General features: G+C 39.0%; 1 protein-coding gene across 5 annotated transcripts in view; it reads left to right on the forward strand.

The window, feature by feature from the left end:
• The window catches only part of TTC39B (tetratricopeptide repeat domain 39B), a 156,056-nt gene that overhangs the window by 48,546 nt on the left and 85,312 nt on the right, over positions 1 to 22,198 (forward strand). Inside the window, exon 1 of one of the 5 annotated variants that reach the window (XM_059889401.1) lies at positions 19,090 to 19,668. The exons of the other annotated variants lie outside the window; for them this stretch is intronic. The gene's annotated coding sequence lies outside the window, so the exon portion shown is untranslated. Of the gene's footprint in view, positions 1 to 19,089; positions 19,669 to 22,198 lie in introns of those variants that run through there. 5 annotated transcript variants of the gene reach the window in all.

Genomic DNA, 22,198 nt, shown 5'->3' on the forward strand with positions numbered 1-22,198 from the left:
GCCTGGGGTTAATCACTGCTTGGGGAACTGAGATCCCACAAGCCATGTGGTATACCCCTCCCACCCCGCATTTTTTTTCTTATCATCATTGTTTAGTCTGTTGCATTCCCTTATGTATGAATTCTAGTCTTCTCTTGCCTATTTAACTTTTTTCTCACTGTTTCTCATACATACTTATGAACTTACATATGTATATACACTTTCATCTTTGGTTCTATTTGCTACAGATACTTTCCCTTAATTGCTATTTTTATGTTAGAGTTGCACATTTTTTTACTGTCCAAAGTTTTTAGTGTTTGTCATCGAATATATATGTGATTAAAAAGAACTTAATTGTGATTAGGATTTAAAAAAATAACCTTGCTACTGTGCAATAGTTGCAGATTTACAGAACTATTATGAACATAGTATGGAAAGTCCTATATATCCCACACTGGTTTTCCCTGTGATTAATTTCTTACATTAGAATGGTACGTTTGTCACAATTAATAATCTAATATGGATATGTTGTTATGGCTAAAGTCCATACTTTATTCAGATATCTTTAGTTTTTATGTAGTATCCTTTTTCTGTTCTTGGATCTCATTTAGGACACCACATTATAATTATTTGTCCTGTCTCTGTAGCCTACTCGTGATTGTGACAGTTTCTCAGACTTTCCTTGGTTTTGATGACCTTGTCAGTTTTGAGACTACTCATTTGTTTTGTGGAATATCTCTCAATTGAGACTTATCTGTTTTTTTTTTTTTTCCCTCATGATTAGACTGAGTTCATGTATTTTGGGGAGGTAGACCACAGATGTAAGGTATCATTCTCATCACACTATATCAAAGGTACATGTTATCAACCTGGCTTACTATTGTTGAGGCTAAACTTAATCACTTGGCTTGAGATAGTGTTTGTCAAGTCTTGCCACTGTAATGTTACTTTTCCTCCCCTTCCCTTTTCATGCTGTACTCTTTGGAAGACAATCTGCTTGTATAATTTTAAAAATTACTTTTAAGGTGAGTGCATTATTTGCCATCCAGAAATCTTATTCCACTCTGCTGCTGCTGCTCTGCTCTGAGCATTGGCAGGAACTGAGCTTGAGGTGCATGGTTGACTGAAATCCAGGATGTAGAAAAGGGTCTGACTATGGGGCTGGTTACTGGAATTCACAGTGGAGGCTCTGCTGTTCCCAGTGAGAAACTGGAACACTGGACACACATCAGAAATGGGTTCAGGTCTCAGAGATGAAAACAGGTCAAGCTGGTATAATTGATGTGACCAATGGGCAATACACATTAAAACTTGTGTTTCCTTGAATTTTCACTGGTTGTGTTAAACTGGCAGCGGCTTTACCTCTGGGTTTGAAAGGCATTGTCAGCAATTTCTAACACTGACTAGTTTTTAAAAAATCAAATTATAGAGAAACAAAAACCTTCTGATCTTGACTTCTGGTTTCTGGCTTTGCATGTAAGGAGCTTGAAGTCACCACTCTGTCCTAACAACAAGTAAAGAGCTTAACAGACTTGAAAAATCCACAATTCATTTTGGAGCCAAAGGAAAGGGGAGGATACAGGGCAGATCCCAATGCCCAATACTAGAGGGTCAGAAGGGCAAATACAGGGAGTATGGTGTATGAGCCAAAGCTGGGACTGGAAGACCTCAGCTGTGATGGATGAATTGGTGGAGGCTTAGTGTAAACAACTCTGGGAGTTAAGAACCACAGGGGAATCTCTCAGGTGAAGCCCCCTCCCCTCCTAATGTGAGATTTGCCTCTAGAAGCTTTACCAGATTCCCACAGTAAACAGAGGAGAAAAATCCCTTTGGGCATCCTGCAGGGTAAGGAGAAAAGGAACATTCTGAAATATACCAGAGTTGACTGTTCTTAACAAGGCCTACCCTCAGGGGAGAGTAGTTAACCAGAGTCTAACTGACCTGGGAACTCCAGCCCACTCTGGCCATCCTGTCCCATCTACCTGAGAAGAAAAACTGAGAAACACTTGAGCAGTTCCCAGTCCAGAGGCACAGGCTCCCTTAAGGACTGTGACCTAATCATAGGAGTGTCAGTCGTTTCCCCTCCCCACCCCCTCACCACCATGTGACCACAGGTTGATTTACAGCAGTTCCTTTTATCATGTACATCATATTTAACCACCAAGAAAGATTACAAGGCAGACCAATAGGCAAAAAACACAGTTTGAAAAGGCAGAGTAAACATCTAAACCAGACATAGCAGGGATGTGGGGGTTTCAAACAACTGTGGTGAATATGCTGTGGGCTCTATGGGTGAATAGAGAGCCTGCCTGCAGGAACAGATAGGCAGTGTGAACAGAAAGATGGAAGTCATAAGAAAGAACCAAAAAGAAATGCTAGAGATCTGAAAACACTAACAGAATTGAAAGCTGCCTTTGATGGACTTATTAGACTGGACATGGCTGAGGAAAGAGTCTCTGAGCTAGAGGCTAGAGCAATATAATCCTGAATGAGTTTAGTCTCTCAGTCGTGTCCGACTCTTTGCGATCCCATGGACTGCAGCCCACCAAGTTCCTCTGTCCCTGGGGTTCTCCAGGCTAGAATACTGGAGTGGGTTGCCATGCCCTTCTCCAGGGGATCTTCCCAACCCAGGGATCGAACCTAGGTCTCCCGCATTGCAGCTGGATTCTTTACCAATTGAGCTGAATAGAATCCTCAAAAACTGAAAAGCAAAGAGAACAAAGACTGATTAAAAACAGAACAGAATATCCAAGGACTGTAGGACAAGTACAACAGGTGTTGTATGGAAACACTAGGAGGAAAAGAAAGGAACAGAAGAATATTTGAAATAATAATGTTTGATAATTTCCACAATTAATGTTAGATACCAAACCATAAATCCAGTAAGGTAAGAGATCACTGAATAGGATGAACACCAAAAGTAACCTCTTGATAGATCTATAATTCCTAAAATAAAAAACACACCTTACCTCTAGAGGAGCAAAGTTAACTTCTCATCAGAAACCTGGCAAGCAAAAGAAAGTGGAGTGAAATATTTGTGTTTAGAGAATTAAACCACCAACCTAGAATTCTGTACTCTGTGAAATTATCTTCAAAAGTAAAGGAGAAATAAAAGCTTTCTCAAGCGAACAAAAATTAAAGCAATTTGTTACCCATAGATCTGCCTTATGAGAAACACGAAAAGAAGTTCTATATAGAGAGGGAAAATAATATGTAGAACGTCAGATCTACATAAAGAAAAGAAGAACATCAAAAAAGGAATAAGTCAAAGTAAAATAAAATACTTTTTCATATTCTTAATTGATCTAATGGATAGCAGTTTGTTGAAAATAATACCAACAGTGTATTTGGTTATAAATACTTATGTTTATATATATATACACACAAAAGATATATATATATATATATATATACACACACACACACTTGTCTATGCTCACATCTAAGTGAGATGAATGAAAACAGTGATACAAGCAATGGGAAGGAAGATAGTATTGTCTTGTTATTATAAGGTACTCACACTACCTGTGAAGTGGTACAGTATGTTTGAATGCAGACTTAGATGTAAATGTGTATTGCAAACTCTAGGGCAACCACCAAAAAAAAAGTAAAAAAAGAAGTAAAGCTGATATGCTAAGAAAGGAGAGAAAATGGAGCATATGAAATGTTCAATCAAAACAATATAAGGCAGAAAAAGAGTGGAAGACAAGAATAGGAACAAAAAGTGAGGGCTTCTGCTGCTGCTAAGTCGCTTCAGTCACGTCCGACTCTGTGTGACCCCATGGACTGCGGCCTACCAGGCTTCTCCATCCATGGGATTCTCCAGGCAAGAACGCTGGAGTGGGTTGCCATTTTCTTCTCCAAAAGTGAGGGCAAGAAATAAAAATAGTGATGAACATGGTAGATGTTAATCCAGCTGTATCAATAATCACTTTGAATGTCAGTGGTCTAAATTTACCAATTAAAAGACATTATTAGAGTATCTCAAAAAGTATGGTCCAACTATATGTTGTTTACAACAAAACCCATTTTAAATAAAAGACACATAGAATGAAAGTAAATTGAGAAAAAATATACCATGCTAACAATAATCATCAGAAAGCAGGAATAGCAGTACTAATTTTAGACAGAGCAGACTTTAAACTAAGGAAAGTTATCAGGAATAAAGAAAGGCATTAGCTAATGATAGAGGGGCCAATCTCCCAAGAAGGCATAACAGTTCTTAGTGTGTAGATACCTAGCAACAGAGCATCAAACTACATGAAGCAAAAATAGAATTATTATATAAGGAGAAATAGATGATTTCGTTACCATCATTGGTGACTTCAACTCCCTTTTTCAGAAATACACCCAGCAGGCAGAAAATTTTAGCTGAACTAAAAAAAAGAAATCCCTGAACTTAACCCAACTGAAGTTAATTTAGATCCCCATCTCATGCCAACCCCTACATTGCCAGCACACTATTCCAACACCATTTGCTAAGTCTGTGAGTAAAAGAAAATGTATGTATGATGCCTCCTCCATCAAGTAATAAACTCATTAAACTAATAATGCTCTGTTTCTGGGGGCTTTCTCTTTCAGTCCTTTGATCTGTGTGTCTTTGTGTTTGCGCAAAACTATTCTTTTTTTTTTTTTGCACAAAACTATTCTATCTGCTTTAGATGTTTCAATATTAGTATGACTGGTTCTCAGGAGAATGGCCTCCAAAAATGTCCTGTGACAGAGATGTTTTTGATTCGTGACTATCAGAAACCCACGGTGAACTCTGAAAATGTGAAATTCCTGGGAAATTTGTATGTCTTGGCTTCTTTTATCTGACTGTCAACCATGTATTACGTTTTTTCCTCTCATCTTGAAAACAATAGTTTTTTAATGCTACCTCACTTTCTGGTTATCTAACATTTTCTTTTCCATGCATTGCCTCTTTCAGCCTGTCTTCAGCTGTTGCCAGCATTGTTTGCTGTTGTTGTAATTTTGTATTGGGGTGTAGCCCATTAACAATGTAATAGTTTCAGGTGAACAGGAAAGAGACACAGCCCTATATATACATGTATCCATTCTCTGCCATGCCAGTATTTTTTTACTTCCAAATTTAACTTCCCTGTCAGCTCAGTCTTGTTCAGTTTAGCAAATCCAAAGGCTTCTCTGTTCTAGAACTTGCCTTGTTCTTTTAGGTTTCTGATGTGCATTATTACCTGTGACACCCTAGACTGTTCCTTAAACGGTTTTGTGTATCCTTTTTGGTGTTGCCAAAATGTCCTTGGTACCCACTTCTCTCACCTTCGTGTAGCAACACATAATAGTAACATTTCACCTAATAGAGAACCTTACCTATTTAAAGTAGAGTCCAGTTCCAAAAAGGGTAGCCAAAGTAGATCTTCAAGCCCATGCTCTAAAAATCTTGCCCTTAGTAGAGACTTCCATCTACATTGACTTCCCATTTACAATGAGACTTCCATTTACAATGAATGTGACTAGACTTATGCTTTTTAGTATAACTTTGCTGGAGTCTTAGGAGGTATGGTGAGAGGGTGGTTTTATATTTGTTGTTAGTAATATACTATTACTATATATAACAGATATAGTTATTTGTTGATAGTAACAAAAAATGGCAGAGAAAGAAGAAAGTAAGTACGATGTACAATCATAGAACTCCAAAGCACAGCAGTGTGGTTTTACTTTGCTCGGGTACACACGCTGAGATGTACCTTTCTGGAGAGTCAACCCCTTGGATTTGACAGTGAACTTGATTACCAGTTTCAGCTTCATTTACTACCTGGTGGACCTGTTGGGACAGTTTCACTGAGTCTCAGTTTCTTCATGCGCTCTCAGATTTATTGAGGAGATAAAATGAAATTCAATTTAAATATTATAATATGTATAAACAAAGAGTATGTGCTCAGTACTTTAAATATCAGTACTTTACTGCTCCCCTATCCTGGTCACTGTCAATCTCCACTGAGAAAGTCATGTTAATAATGCTGTCTCCGAGACATTGGAAAAAAGTTATATCTAGTATATTCTATTTAAGAGGATAGAAACATGTGTCATATATGTAAGAAAATTTCAAAATGACTAAAAATGTTTCCAGATAACATTTGAAAGTCAGTAGGTTGTACTTTGGGCTTCCCTGGTAGCTCAGACTGTAAAGAATTTGCCTGCAACGCAAGAGACGTGAGTTCAATCCCTGAGTTGGGAAGATCCCCTGGAAAAGGGAATGGCAACCCAATCCAGTATTCTTGGAGAATCCCATGGACAGAAGAATCTGGTGGGCTACAGTCCAGGGGTTTGCAAAGAGTTGGACACGACCGAGTGGGTAACACTTTAACTTTCACTTCGGATTCCCAGGTAGCTCAGTGTTACAGAGTCCGCCTGCCACTGCAGAAGACGTAGGAGACGCAGGAGACTGAGGGACTGAGCACACACATGCTTTATTTACAGGGAAAGCTCTCTTGGATGTTTCTCTGTATTCCACAACATAGAGTGTCATGTTCTGTACCATCTCTCCTGAGTTATTGACCCTTTCTGAAATTGAAAATATTACTGAAGAAATCTGTTATTCTATATTTTTCTTTTAACCTACTCTGTATGTTTTCTCTCTGATTACAAGTATATGTTAACTGTAAAAAATTCTTAACTGGTTTTTATGTGAACTTTTATTTTGTCCTAGTTTTAGGGTTTCCCAACACGTATATTTATCATGCCATGACATTTCTTTTGTGATCTGTTAGCTGCTAAACTCGGTATAGCTCTTTTTCCTTATGCTGATCAAACTACATATTTTGGTTTTATGTGCAGATAGCAATGCTTCAGCCTTGCTGTAGGAGGGTGTGGTCCTCTTGCCAACCTGGTGATTAATTTCTTCCTGTGAATATTTTCTCCTGAATTTGTAATGAAAAGGTGCAAATGAACAGATGAGGAGAGGCTTCAAGTGTTTCCACTAAAGAAAACTTACCTCCTACTCTCCTTTTCTGCTTAGTTAATTCACTACCACAGATGTAGTCTTTCCTAGTTCTGGATTTTTGTGGTAACAATTGTAATAACAACTATTTTGGAAAGTTGTTAGATTTGCTAGCTGGTAGATCTTAATGGAGAAGGCGATGGCACCCCACTCCAGTACTCTTGCCTGGAAAATCCCATGGACGGAGGAGCCTGGTAGGCTGCAGTCCATGGGGTCGCAAAGAGTCTGACACGGCTGAGCAACTTCACTTTCACTTTTCACTTTCACGCATTGGAGAAGGAAATGGCAACCCACTCCAGTGTTCTTGCCTGGAGAATCCCAGGGATGGGGGAGCCTGGTGGGCTGCCGTCTATGGGGTCGCACAGAGTCGGACACGACTGAAGCGACTTAGCAGCAGCAGCAGCAGCAGATGGTACAAACATCTCTAACATTTAGAACTGGAAGGAAAATTAGATTTAAAAAAAAAAAACAGTGACACATTGAGCATGTCCTTTCTGAAAATTAAAATTGCTTATGAAGTTTCTGACTTATTTGCATAGGAGGTCATCTCTTAGGGAGGAACCGTACTTTAGTCCCATGTAATGGTCAATAGAATTTTGCTAGAAGGTTAGCTCTGCCATAGTCTCTGGCTTCTTGATTTAACAATTCCACCCTGGTGTGTACTTCTTGGTGCCCTGATGACTGGGTATTCTTCATGCCCAGGACAACTACTGTATCTGACAACATAGTGGTGGGTGTAAGTAAAGTCTGTTCATAAATTAACTGTGATATTGATTTTGGGTGGCCTCAGCCTGCAGTGGCTTGAAGCAAGGTTTGTGTTTCTGGCCAGATTGAGGTCAGCTTATGGCAGACAAGGTTCTGGCCCTTTGGCTTTGTGTAAAAAGAATTCTCACAAAGATGGAAAGGAGTGAAACAAGTAAAGTGTTTATTAGGAGGAAAGAGTACAGTATGTGTGGATAGACACACGGGCAGACAGAGAGAGCCATGTCCTCGTGGTAGTTTGAATCACTTTTATGGGGCATTTCTTTCAGCTTTTCTTTGGCCAGTCATTTTGCTTTGCCTTGTTCTGAGTTCATATTTGGTATATCTCAGGATCCTCCCATATGTACATGCATCTCTCAGTCAAGATGGATTCCAGCGAAGAGGCCTATGGGTGGCCTTGGCATCACTCTCCATTTGACCCCCAAGGAGCTTTCTAGGTCTTCTTGACTTTGAGAATAAGAAATATGTGGCCTCTTATCTCTTATCTGGGTAGGCCCAGCCTTCTGTCCTGCATTCGAGAATTGACATTGAATATCCAGAATATAAAAAAATATTGATATTTTCGAGTTCCTGTCCACAGGGAAGGAACTCCAGTTGCTCACTCTGGGCAGGGGTGGGGAGGTTCTGTCTACCTCCTGCCTCAGTATGACATGTGAAGAGTAAGTAAAATGTTCCAGGGGTTCCAAAGAGAGCTGTTTTCCGATTGGAGGGTTGGAGTGACTTGCATTGGTTTTGAGTTTTGAGTGCTACAAGGGTTACCTGGGGCCCTGTGGACATAAGCAGATTTGGGTCACCCAGGATCCTGGCCTCCACGGAGTGAGGAGAGTAGACTGACCACTTGGACTCAAGTGACTTGGTGGTGTTTAACCTCTTTCTTATGTAAACTACAGTTGGCAGTGGCCCCAAAATCTAATTTATTGGAGGAACTGGTTGGGTACTAGAAAATCAAGATTTTCTTATTATGATAGTTTAGAGAAGTCAGGGAGGCATCAAATTTGTGTGCCAAGACTGTTAGGACAGATGCAAGTTTAACATATTTTCAGCAGTGTTCTCTTATATTCCATAGCACCTTGTTAAAATGTTGACTTTACCCCTATACAGGAATCCGTAGGTGTTTTGAGCCTGGAGGCAGTGTGAATGCTGTGGGATGTGTGTTCACATGCAGCAGCTACGGTGAATTTGCTCTTACCTCTAGAATTTGAAAGAGGCAGATGTGTTTAGCCGGGTGATAAAATGGTTACAATAGAAATAAAAATATTTTGTAGCCTAGCATGTCTCAGGGACTTCCTCCTTCTTCACACCTTCTCTTTTGAATCACAAATTGTAAATTAGAATGAGATAAAGCTTTTAAGGCAACCTGGTGGGCTCCATCAGTTTAGATCAGTTAATAATGATGCAATAGGTTGATCTGTTTTTAAGGTTATTAAAGGTTGAAGTTTGGTGAATGATAGTTGGAAAACATCTAGTTAATATTTTCTTCATAGTGGGTTAAATTATAACTAGTATAACTTCAGGCCGAGTTAGATGTATTTTCATTTTTCTGTGATCTTTTCTTTGACCCAACTTCCCTGTCTAGATAATCCAAGTGTTGCTTAGGTTTGGAAGGGCCTCCCTACCCACACCTCACCTGATTTTTCTTAACCTAGATTGCTCTTTAATTATTTTATTGGATCCAAAATGCCATTGACATCGTATATACCACTAAGGAAGGAAAAAACACAGTGGAGAATTTTATAGGTGACTTTGCATAAGAGAAGGGAAAAATAAAGTTGGTATATAAGAAGACACAGTAAGAAACTATGTGTATTTCAATCTTGGTACTAGGTAAGGAGGGGAAAATAATTCTCTTGAGATTCTCTGCCCTGGAACTTTTAAAAATAGCTCTATTGCATTATAAATTTATATCCCATAAAATCTTTTATATTTACAGTTCGTTGAAGTTTATTATATTTATAGAACTAGGTACAACCATCATTACAATCTAATTAAAAAAAATCATCATCCAGAAAAGAAACCCTTTAGAGTCACTTGCCTTTCTTACTCCTACTCCTAGGCAACCACTAATCTAATTTCTGCTTCTAGATTTGTCTCTATAGACATTGCATAAAAATAGGATCATTCACTATTTGTTCCTTTGTGTCTAAAAGTTTGAAGTTTATCTATGTTGTAGCAGGTATCAGTACTTCATTCATTCTCTTTTATGGCTGAATAATACTCAACTGTGTGGATATACCACATTTTGTTTGTCCATTCATAAGTTGATAAACATTCGGGTTGTTTCCAGTTTTTGGCTGTTATGAATAACGCTGCTATGCACAACTGTATCCAGTTTGTTGTTTGGACACCTGTTTGCAATTCTCTGGAACACATACCTAGGAGTAGAGCTGATGGACTGCATGGGAAGCCTGTGTTTATCTTTTCAACACTCTCAGAATGTCAGTCACAAGCTCGTTTGTGGTCTGAATATTGGATACCAGTGTGGCTCAAACACCTTCAAGCAGGTCATAAATCATGTGTTATAGAGTCAGTGGAATATAGAAAATGGAAATAAATTTCACTAAAAAGCCCAGAGTGAGCAGTATCCCCAGGTGTCTTTTTCCTGCACTGAATTGCTTCTCTGTGTATTTTCTTTTGCACTATTAGGTCGTCTTTAGTGGCCTGCTTTTGTATTGGGACCTTCCAAAACAGGAAGTTCTTTGTATAAGGCTACTAGGGGAGGGTGTTTGTATCCATATTTTAAGCTAAGGCTTGTATATTCTATTGGATTGGCCAAAAAGTTTGTTTGGGCTTTTCTGTCTGATGTTACGGAAAAACCCATGAACTTTTTGTTCAGTCCAGTATGAATGCTCCTTTTCACTCTAAGGAGGAGTGACAGGATTTCCTAGCTTAAAGGGAATATTCTTAGTGATCCTTTGGTCCAGTTGTCTCATCTTACCAAGGAGGCCCAGGGGAGAGGTAGGAGACTTGGTAGTGTTGGTGGCCAAATGAGTGGAAAATGACCTGTGAATCCTTATGAACAGGGCCTTTGTCATTGTGATTGCCCTTTCTGCAGGCTCAGGAGCCTCTATCATTCAACCCCAGGTAGACACCCAGGATATGTTTGCAAGTCAGAGAAGCTCTGTTCCCAGTACTGACGTCCTTACCTCCTCCATCAGTGACCTTCTGGACATGACTACTCTTCTGTCTGGCACTATCTTATTAGTTGGAATGGGAAATAGGCCCCATCCTTGCCTATTGATTACTCACTCGGATATATCACAAACACCTTAATTTGTGTGTTCCAAACTGAACTCTTGACAGCCGCCTCCCTCATCCCTCAGAAACCTTTTCCTCCCCATCTTCTCCATCTTTGTAAATGTCTCCACTCATTTGCTCAAAGCAGATGCCTGGCTTCAATTCCTTCCCTTTTCTTTAACTTCCTTCTACCAGGTCTGATGATTTCTACCTCCCACATATATTTCCCATCTGTTCACCTTCTCTCTCTCTTTTCTCTGTTACAGTTTGAGGTACTGTGGGGTCTGCCTGGGTTACTTAAAGAGCCCTGCCCGCCCACACCCCCATGTGTTTTCTTGTCTCCTTTGTTCTCTAGTCTGACACCCTCCCAACTTTATCCCATCCATTGTCCATGTAGCAGCCAACGTTTCCTGATTTAAAATTTTAATACGACAAATTTCAAACGTGTAAAAAATAGAGAGGATGGTCAACTGAGCTCTTATGTACTCACCATTTACCTTCAACAGTTGTTAACTCAAGGCCAATCTTATCTCATCTGTAATCTACCTCTAAATATTTCAGTATGCACTTCCTGAAAACAAAGACATGCTCTTACTTAATTACCATTCAGGTATCAAGGTCAGGAAATTGTGCTGAAACAGAACTATTATCTAATCTATAAGCCTTTTATGGCACTGCTGTATCTGTATTTTAGTATGCGTATAAAAGATAGGTCTTTTAAAAAAAAATCACAAGGCTGTTGTCACACCTAAAATAAATTAACGATATTCATCAAATATCCTGTCAGTGTTCAAATTTCCCCAGTGTCTCATAATTTATTAACAGCAGGTTCATTTGAATCAGGACAGAGTGATCCTTTTAGAAATTCAATTGAATGATGTAATTTTTTTGCTTAGAATCTGGGCGTGAGTCTGCTTGTCTCTTAGGGTGAAGATTCCCAGTCTACCGTAGCCCACAAGGCTTGAGATCAAGGTCAGATCCCCACACCCTGCCTCCACTTGGTCAACTCCCACCCTCATTCTCTGCCTTGAGCCGGAAGCCTCTTTCAAGCTAGACCTCTGCTGCCCTAGGTTTGTATGTCTGACGTCTCTGACCAGAGCAACTTCCTGGCACTCCTCCCAGTTCTTCCTGGTCATCCTCAGCTCTCAGATGCTCTGTCCTCCAACTGTGCCTAATGACTCCACCTGAATAGGTTACTCCTCCTTCATTCCTCTGTCCTGGCAACCTGTTTGTTCCTCTCACTCCATTTCTCATATTTTGTAGCTTTTTTTTTTCATTTGTTTTCTGACCACCTGTTTCTCTGAACTCTTTAAGTTCCATCATGGTGCATCCTGTACCCAAGCACAATGCTTGGCCTATAGCAGAAGCTCAATATATATATTTGTCGAATTAATAAGTTTGTTGAATTAATGTACTAATCAAAAACCGTAGATGAATATTCAAAGTAAACTGCAAGGATTTGAAATGCGTTAAAAAAATCCAGCCATCATTTTTTGAGAACTTAGGAAGTATCAGGCACAATAATATTGCTGTGATTGTTCAAAAGGAGAATGAGTTAAAGGATCTTTTGGGATGTGTTTTTTTCTTCCTTCTTTTTAATGATGATTACGGCTGGTTGTGTCAGTCAACCCATACATGCATGATTAGGTAATGTCCAGTTGTGGGCGTAGTGAGCACTATACAGGATTATCAGTGATGCCATTGCAGTTTCTCAACTCTGGGGTGACTCCATTTCCATCTGAAGTTTATGGAAATGAGCTGTCAGACTTCTAGGGGATATAGTGAGCTTCACTGCCTTTGTTCACTTTCTGTCATTTTTTATCTGCCCTGTTTTCTGATATGTTTATCCCTCTTGATAAAAATAGCAACCTAAAATAAGTAATAACACAGTGTAAAAGCAGGGAGCTTTGCCTTTTGTATGTGTCAAATTTCTCCACTGTTTATGTTTTGAAAATTAATCAGTCTCCCTGGTTCTCCCTCTTTCCTCTTCTTCCTACCCTCCTCTTTGTGCCATCATGTTTGTAGAACATTGTATCCAGAACTCCTCAGAGATGGAGTGATGTTTGAGTTAGGCACATTTGTAAATCATGAGTGGTTCAGTATCATGTATCATACACATTTAATAAACAGTCTGAAGATTTAGCCACTAACAAATCTAAAGGCCTCTGAAATTACTTAATACTGAAGAGGTATTTGGGGATTTATGTGTGATTTTTATTTTCATATAAAGTAATTTCCATGTTATCTATTTTATTTTTATTGTGCAGAGTGAGAGTATTCAAGCCAGCAAGGAGTATTTTTTTTTATCACCTATAAGCAGAGAATGATCTCAAAATGTGTTAAAGCTCCATGTAATTCTGATAAAATAGCATTTTTAGGGGTATAGGCATAGCTTTTGTCACCCCTCTGGCTTTTATGCAGTTAAAAAAAAAGTGTGTGTGTGTGTATAAAATTCTGTCTGTCAGATCTCCCTACTGATTTAAGAGATTCTTTGTCATTAAAAATTTCTGGCCTTAATTTAAAAGAAATTTTCCCAACAATGTGTTGTTTGCTTTGATTAAAATAATGCTGTGGGAGTTGATACCAGGAAGTTAATTCTGTGATTGCCTACTTAAAGCATATCTATTTTGAAATAGCATTCTCATTGTCTTGTAGTATTTTATTGTTCAGCTCCATGGATGGAGCCTATATTCTCAGTCCTAAGTCACTTCAGTCGTGTCCGACTCTGTGCGACCCCATAGACGGCAGCCCACTAGGCTCCCCTGTCCCTGGGATTCTCCAGGCAAGAACACTGGAGTGGGTTGCCATTTCCTTCTCCAATGCGTGAAAGTGAAAAGTGAAAGTGAAGTCGCTCAGTCGTGTCTGACTCTTAGCGACCCCATGGATTGCAGCCTAACAGGCTCCTCCGTCCATGGGATTTTCCAAGCAAGAGTACTGGAGTGGGGTGCCATTGTCTTCTCCGATATTCTCAGTAGAACTTACTAAAATAGTATAAGGATGCCTTGTTAGATAATTCAGTATAAGTAAAAATATGATTTTTAATATGTATTTTTCACTCATGAAGTAATTTGTTTGAAAGCATTTTGTAAAACTGCAAAGAATAAACCAAATGTAATATGATTTTTATACCAATTACTTAATGTACAATGTCATATAGGGAACATTTTCTAAAACCACAATTCCTTACAAAGTACAAGAAATTTTGCTATGGCTACTTTCTTAGCAGTCTTAGGATGACTGCTTCAAGATATAAAATGTTTTAAAAAATTCAAAGAAAAACATAAACGACTGTGAAATTTTTGAGACATGAGTGACTGTGATCCTTCACCAGTTCCCTGTCTTGAGACCCACCTCATCGGACTGGGGACAGGGTGAGTCTCCTCCTTCGCATGGTTTAACAAATGTTTGTTGAGCTCTTTTTCTTTAACAGGCATTGATTTAGTCTGTGGGGAGAGACTTTGCAAAGGGACCCTGGGTGTGGATGTGTTGCAGGAAGGGGAACCCTTCCCAGGCCCAAAAGGGAGCTTGTATCTAACACTTGGAAATGAATTGTCTGAGGAGATACACACGCTGATAAAGCAAGAGATTTTACTGGGAAGGGACGCCCGGTGAAGAACAGGAGGGTAAGGGAACCTAGGAGGACTGCTCTGCCACTTGGGTCACAGTCTCGGGTTTTATGGTGATAGGACTAGTTTCTGGGTTGTCTTTGGCCAGTTATTCTGACTCAGGGTCCTGCCTGGTGGCTCACACATTGCTCAGCTGAGATGGATTCCAGCAAAAATAATTCTGGGAGGTGGTAGGACACATGGTGTTTCCTTTTGACTTTTCCCAAACTCTCCCGGTTGGTGGTGGCTGGTTAGTTCCTTACCAGCACCTCCTGTGGTAAAATAACCCATGCACGTGGTTACTACGATGCCTGGCCGTGGTGGTGGTTTCAGTCAGTGTGCTTCCCCTAACAGATGGGGGTCTCTGGGAAGTCTCCAGTCTCCCCTCTTCAACACTCATACTCCAGCCAACTCTCAATGTTGATGCTGGTCCAGGGGAGAATGGGTGGAGGGACAGTGGTTGGAGGATTTATGGTTTTGCATGGTTCTTAATAACAAAGAAACTAAGTTGGAGATTTTATTGTTTAAGTAGTAAAAGCAAATTAAGGTAAATCATTCTATGTTCTTTGGGTTGGAAATCATTTTTTAAGCCTGACACCAGCGGGAAAAAACATGACAGTTTTGACCGTTGTGACAAAATCCTCAAAAACTCAGTTAAAAAAGAATTAGCTGGGAAAAACCTTGAGCGTAAAGAAAGTTTAATTACTTTACAATATTGTAGTGGTTTTTGCCATACACTGACATGAATCAAAATAAATTAATTTAAAAAAAGAAATAAACATGTATTGTTATTTAAAAAAAAAGATCAGATCAGATCAGATCAGTCGCTGAGTCGTGTCCGACTCTTTGCAACCCCATGAATTGCAGCACGCCAGGCCTCCCTGTCCATCACCAACTCCCGGACTTCACTCAGACTCACGTCCATCGAGTCAGTGATGCCATCCAGCCATCTCATCCTCTGTCGTCCCCTTCTCCTCCTGCCCCCAATCCCTCCCAGCATCAGAGTCTTTTCCAATGAGTCAGTTCTTCGCATGAGGTACTGGAGTTTCAGCTTTAGCATCATTCCTTCCAAAGAAATCCCAGGGCTGATCTTTAGAATGGACTGATTGGATCTCCTTGCAGTCCAAGGAACTCTCAAAAGTCTTCTCCAACACCACAGTTCAAAAGCATCAATTCTTTGGCGCTCAGCCTTCTTCACAGTCCAACTCTCACATCCATACATGACCACAGGAAAAACCATAGCCTTGGCTAGATGGACCTTTGTTGGCAAAGTAATGTCTCTGCTTTTGAATATGCTATCTAGGTTGGTCATAACTTTCCTTCCAAGGAGTAAGCGTCTTTGAATTTCATGGCTGCAGTCACCATCTGCAGTGATTTTGGAGCCCAGAAAAATAAAGTCTGACACTGTTTCCACTGTTTCCCCATCTATTTCCCATGAAGTGATGGGACCGGATGGAGTTTATACCAAAAAAAAAAAAAAAGTTCAGGAAAGTGAATGCTTTGATGGAAAAATTGGAGAAAAGAAAACTGAAGAGAAGAGATACAGGCCAGTAAGGCTACTGGATTTGTTGCAATCCTGGGCTCATGGCCCCTTCTTCCAACTTCAAAGGCAGCAGCATGGTCTTTTCAAATCGCTCTGTCTCCATGGTCACATAACCTTGTGCCTTTTGTGTAAAATGCCTTTCTATTTCCCTGTTATAAGAATACCTGTGATTGCATTTAGGAACCACACCAAATAATCTAGGATAATCCCCCCATTTTATGATGATTAACTTGATTACACTTGCAAAGTCTCTTTGCTCATTTAAGGTAACATTCATAGATTCCATGGATTGAAACTTGGTAATGCTGGGGTGTCCGACTCTTGTGACCCCATGGACTGTGGAAAGGTATGGCAACCCACTCCAGTGTTCTTGCCTGGAGAATCCCATGGACAGAGGAACCTTGTGGGCTACAGTCCATGGGATCACAAGAGTTGGACACTGACTAAGTGACTTTCACTACATTCACTACTAGTCAGCCTAACCACAGCTAAAAATAGTGGCATATATATATATATAAATAAACACACACATATGCATATATATACACACACATACATAGGTGTATATACACATACATATTGTGTTTGCAATTTGTTATCTCAGTGTGACGGAATTATAGAGTACTTATAATTTCAAAATATCCCCTTTATGACCTTTTTGCACTATCAAAACATGTTTATGGGATATGTTTTACTAATGATCAGAAAAAATAAAGTTACTTTCATTTTGGGAAAGGGACTTTTAAAAAATAGGATTTATTTTTTAGAATAGTTTTAGATTTACAGAAAAGTTAAGAGTTCCCATCTACTGTATACCCAGTTTCCCCTATTATTAACATCTTACATTAGTGTCATAATTTATTGCTATTAATTAACCAACATTAATACATTATCACTAACAAGAGTCCATACTTTTTTCAGATTTACTAAGTTTTTACCTAATTGGCTATGTTCGTTTCTCAGACTGTGTCTTCTTTTTGATGACCTTGATGCTTTTGAGGAATTTGAGGCAGAATATTTTGTAGGATATCCATATACTGAAATTTGTCTGGTGTTTTTCTCATGGTAAGATTGGAATTATGGGATTTGGGGAGGAAGACCACAGGTATAAAATGCCATTTTCATCATATCATATTCAGTCAGAATGATTTATCACTGTTCACTGTTGATGTTGACCTTGATCATGTGGATAATTTTCACAAATTATTTGGATATTTGGTGGTTTTTTTTTGTTGTTAGATTACATCAATATCGTTAAGTTAAAAAAAAAAAAAATCCATGTCAAATTATTTCCAGTATTCTCAAGATAATCTTTTAGCCTTTATGAGATTCAGAACATGGCTGAGTTAACTTTAGCTTGAAGATTTCTTTTCTTTTTTAATTTTAATTTTTAGTTGATGTATAGTTGATTTACAATGTGTCAGATGTACAGCAAAATTATTCGGTTTTACATACATGTATATAGAATTGATGCTTTTGACCTGTGGTGTTGGAGAAGACTCTTGAGAGTCCCTTGGACTGCAAGGAGATCCAACCAATCCATTCTAAAGGAGATCAGTCCTGGGTGTTCATTGGAAGGACTGATGATAAAGCTGAAACTCTAATACTTTGGCCACCTCATGTGAAGAGTTGACTCGTTGGAAAAGATCCTGATGCTGGGAGGGATTGGGGGCAGGAGGAGAAAGGGACGACAGAGGATGAGATGGCTGGATGGCATCACTGACTCGATGGACCTGAGTTTGAGTGAACTCCAGGAGTTGGTGATGGACAGGGAGGCCTGGCGTGCTGTGATTCATGGAGTTGCAAAGAGTCGGATATGACTGAGTGACTGAACTGAAGTGATATACATATATATCTTCTTTTTCAGATTCTTTTCCATTGTAGGTTATTACAAGCTATTGAATATAGTTTCCTGTGCTATACAGTAGGTGGGTGAAGATTTCTTAGAAACATGTGGGAACTCACCATTTTAGGGAGGCAGGATGGTCTACCTTTTGTAATTTCTCAAAGTCATATCAATTATTCTCTTATATATTATAGGTTATTCACAAGAATATAGTTGAACTCAAAGTTTCTTTTGATACAAGAAAAAAAGAATATTAGATAAAAGATTGGCAAATGTAGATGTGAAATACACTATACTGATGATTTTGCATCTGGGCTTGCCCTTCCTTGACAAATCCTGAGCTTTGCAAGCCCAGGTCTCTTACATATTTCTAAAGAGTCCTGTAGGTCTCCTCTGAAGTATAGTACCTATCACATTTGTGACTGTTTGAGGAGTATATGGCTTCCTTGCTGGGTCGAGAGTTTCAAGGGAGTAGGGACCACACACGCTCTGTGTGATCCTCTGTCTTCCATGCTCAGCCTATAGTAGGTGCATAAATACATGTTGAATGTCTGTCACTGCCTATGTCAGCTTTCTTGAGCACTTTCAGAAATGAGTCACATTGATAGGTAAATAATCATAACATTATCTCTGTGAAAAAGATAGTATACAAAATGTAAAACAATAGTAATAAAAAAAAAGAGAAAGAAATGGAGAAAGAAGACTAGAAGTAAAGTATTAACAGTTGGCTATCTCTAGTTTGAGATTACTGCTGGTTTTAATTTCCTTCTTTGTTTCCAGTTCTCTGTAAGGAGTTTATTTTACAGTCAGAAAATATCAGAACACATTACCTGATACTTTTATATAATCAGATTGAATTGTGAACCCCATCACAGAAACAGTCCAGTTCTAGTATGTATAAGTGCTCATCAGGCAAGACAAGTTGCCAAGTCAGTGACCATCTCTAAGCTTACTTTATTTTTATTTTTTTTTTAGTTTTATCAAAACCAATTCAAATATTCTTTATCTAATATTGATTTTAAAGTGCAGCTCCCAACTATATTGAAATGACTGTTAGGTCATATGTATATTTCATTCACTTCACTAATTTAACTTTTGCACATTTAATTCATCAGACTAAAAACTTAAGAGAACTTGACTTTCCCTTATTTAGTGTTTTAAAATAGTCAATAGGATATTAAATCCAAGTCTAACATGGGTGCATCAGCCTGCTTTTACATTTTCCTTAAAATAAAAGAGGTAACTCATTTTATTCTTCACCTAACCCTCTTTAGATAGCAGTGAGTCCTGGATTAGGTGAAAAATCATTAAAAGACCTTGTAGATTTTATAAATCCAGGCCATTTGTATTTTTCTTGCTTGTTTCTCTAGGATAATTAAATAGTGATGGATTAGAATTAGGCTGCAGCAGAGATTGGGGGAAAAAAAATCTCCCGGCATCCTTTCCTGCAGGAGCGTCAGCTTTCGGCAGTGAGTGTAGCTGCCACTTTTAACTGACATGCCTTAAATTCTGCCCTGGGAAGCTCGGGGATGCTGTCAACAGCCGGGCAACTTCTTTTCTTACGCTTATTAATTGAGAGTCTCACAGGAGACCAAGACATAAATCAGAATTTGAGGATTTTTTTGCCTTTTTAATTGAGAACTGTCTCTTCTTTCCATTGGCTTTAAAAAAAAATCTGGTAGGAGAGAGGAAAAGGCTTCTATATTCATTTCTTCAAAGTTACAGCTGCTCTAAACCTGTAAGTATGTTGCATTTATTTAGCTGTTTCTGGGGGGTATGATTGCAGCATTCTCTTTGGATCTGTGAGGATTTAATTTAAGGAAAGCTATGCCGATTAAAAAAAATCAGAGTGAAATTTCACTGGAGGCTAGCAGTTTTTGTTAGTTGATGTTGTCTTCATTAAAGCCTTCGTGTCAAGCCTGCCAGGGCTCCCCCTGCTCCCCAGCCTGGACCCCCTGTGTCTTTTTTTCTGAAGTTCCTGAGAGCGAGTGCTAAAATGGGAGAAAACAGCGAATCTTGCTGCTGAGAAGGATGCTATGGCTGGTTTACTGCTCTTGCAAGGTGTGCGTGAGGCTGCAGAACAATGGAAAGATGATGACGGCTTACTTTGTATTCATTTACTTTGTATTCATTGTGTTTGTCTTCTGTCCTTTGTTGGCTTCGTGGTGCGTTTTTGTTAGGGTGATTAAAATCTTAAAGAAAAATTAAGTACTGTGGCATGCTGGCAGAATAGCCTCCGGAGATAGTCATAGACCTCACCTCTCTCCATGCTGTGTGGGGTTCCCTCTGTCTCTTTGTAGCAGATCGCAATAAATGGGAGTTACCCCAAAGTGACCTTTGCCTGACCACCCTTTTCTAATTGTGCATTTGAATCGGTGCCATTTTTTTTCTGGTGACGCAGACCCTTTAGTCTAAACATCTGTCCTTAGTCATTATGTCCCACTTTCCCTCTTTGGAATTCACTGGAGGCTACAACTGTATCCTTGCTGAATTTTTATTGAATCAATTTTGAATCTTTTGTAAGGACAGAGGTAAAATTTTGATTTTCATAATAACCCCCGTATGTTCTTGATTAATCTTTGTTACATGAAAGTCTTATTATTTTAGTGATCTGATTCATATCATTTGGTTTCGGATCTGATTCTTTTATTTTAAAATCACATTAACTAAAGCAATTTCTCAAAGTTAAGGTCAGAGCTCAATAGTCATAATACTTTAAAATACCAACTGGTAATAGTCATCTTTAGATGCAGAATATATTTGACTTAAGGTGATTTATTATGTGAGTTTTTTGGGTGCTAGTGTTTTGGTTGATTTTCTGCAGAGTAAAATAAATCAAGGATTTTAAAAAAGAAATTCTCTACCACCCAGAGATGAAACATCTGCTGTTCTTATTTTTGAACATTTCGTCATTCCTAAATGCAGCAACTTTGAATTCAATGAGGAAAGAGTCCTAAAAATAGGAAATTCTGCCTTACCTAGACTGGCAAAGAACTTATATTCATTCATCAACAAATGTTTATATTTGTCACAAAGCTCTTATTAGGCTCTGGGAACATGATGCTGAACGAGGTATTATATCTGCCCTCATGGAGCAGATACTGGTAGCAGGTGAGGGGAACCTTCAGAAAGTGCATAATTATTTCATTATATGTGTGCTAATTTTTCAACTGTAGAAGTTTTGGTACTTTGCAGCCAAATATATAAAAGACATAAAACACTTGCAACTAATTCTGTCTCAGATCTTCTGGAGCCACAGATCCTTGGTACGCTTGACCTAGAAAGAGACTTTGAAAATAATTAGTTCAACAAGCATGTAATAGGCACTATATTAAGTACTGAATTTTAGATCAGTAAACAAGGAATAGTTCCAGCTTTGGAGGAGCTCACAGTTTAGTCTACTGAGAAAGGGAGGGAAATCAGTTATGTTAGTATATTCTGATATGTTACTGATTCACTAATTGAATGAATATTTATTGAATAATATTGGGCAGTGTCATAGGCACTGTGTTGGGCACTGGGGATGGGGTGGAGAATAAAACAGAGGTGCCTTGCTCTCTGGAAACTCTTAGAGGCCATGACAGAGAAATGATTGGATGCTATGAGAATGCACAGGAGGCGTGGAGGGGTGTCATTACCGTTTACTGAGCATCTGCAGTGGGCCAGCCACGAGCTGGTACTCTTCTTTCGTACCTTAATCTTCCTTCCCTTCAGTCCTGTAAACTACTTACTATCTGTGCTCTGACATGCAAGTAAACGGAGATGAAGTTAAGTAATTTGCTAAAGGTCACACAGGAAGTGAGTGGAGGAATTAGAACTCGGCCCCAGATGTGACTTGATTTCAAATCTCTGCCCCTTCCAGTGGTCTCCAAACCTGGCCGCTCATCAGAGTTACCTGAGCTCTAGAGGGAGAATAGTGTTTAATTTTACTTTTATGTATTTATTTTTTATTGGAGTCTAGTTGCTTTACAATGCTGTTTTAGTTTCTGCTGTACAACAAAGTGAATCAGCTATATGTCTACCGATATCCCCTCTTTTTTGGATTTCCTTCTGATTTAGGTCACCACAGAGCACTGAGTAGAGTTGCCTGTGCTAGACAGAGAACAGTTTTTATTACAGGCATCCCTCAGGACTGTGAGCAGTGAGGTTTAGGAACCACTCTTAGACTATCCCCTCAACTTACAGATGGGGGAGCAAAGATAGAGATCATATAGTAGTTAAAATGGGGCCAGTAGCTAGATTTCTTAACCACGATTCATTCCATTATA

This window comes from Bos taurus, chromosome 8, assembly GCF_002263795.3.
Source record: "Bos taurus isolate L1 Dominette 01449 registration number 42190680 breed Hereford chromosome 8, ARS-UCD2.0, whole genome shotgun sequence".
Lineage (NCBI taxonomy): Eukaryota > Metazoa > Chordata > Mammalia > Artiodactyla > Bovidae > Bos > Bos taurus.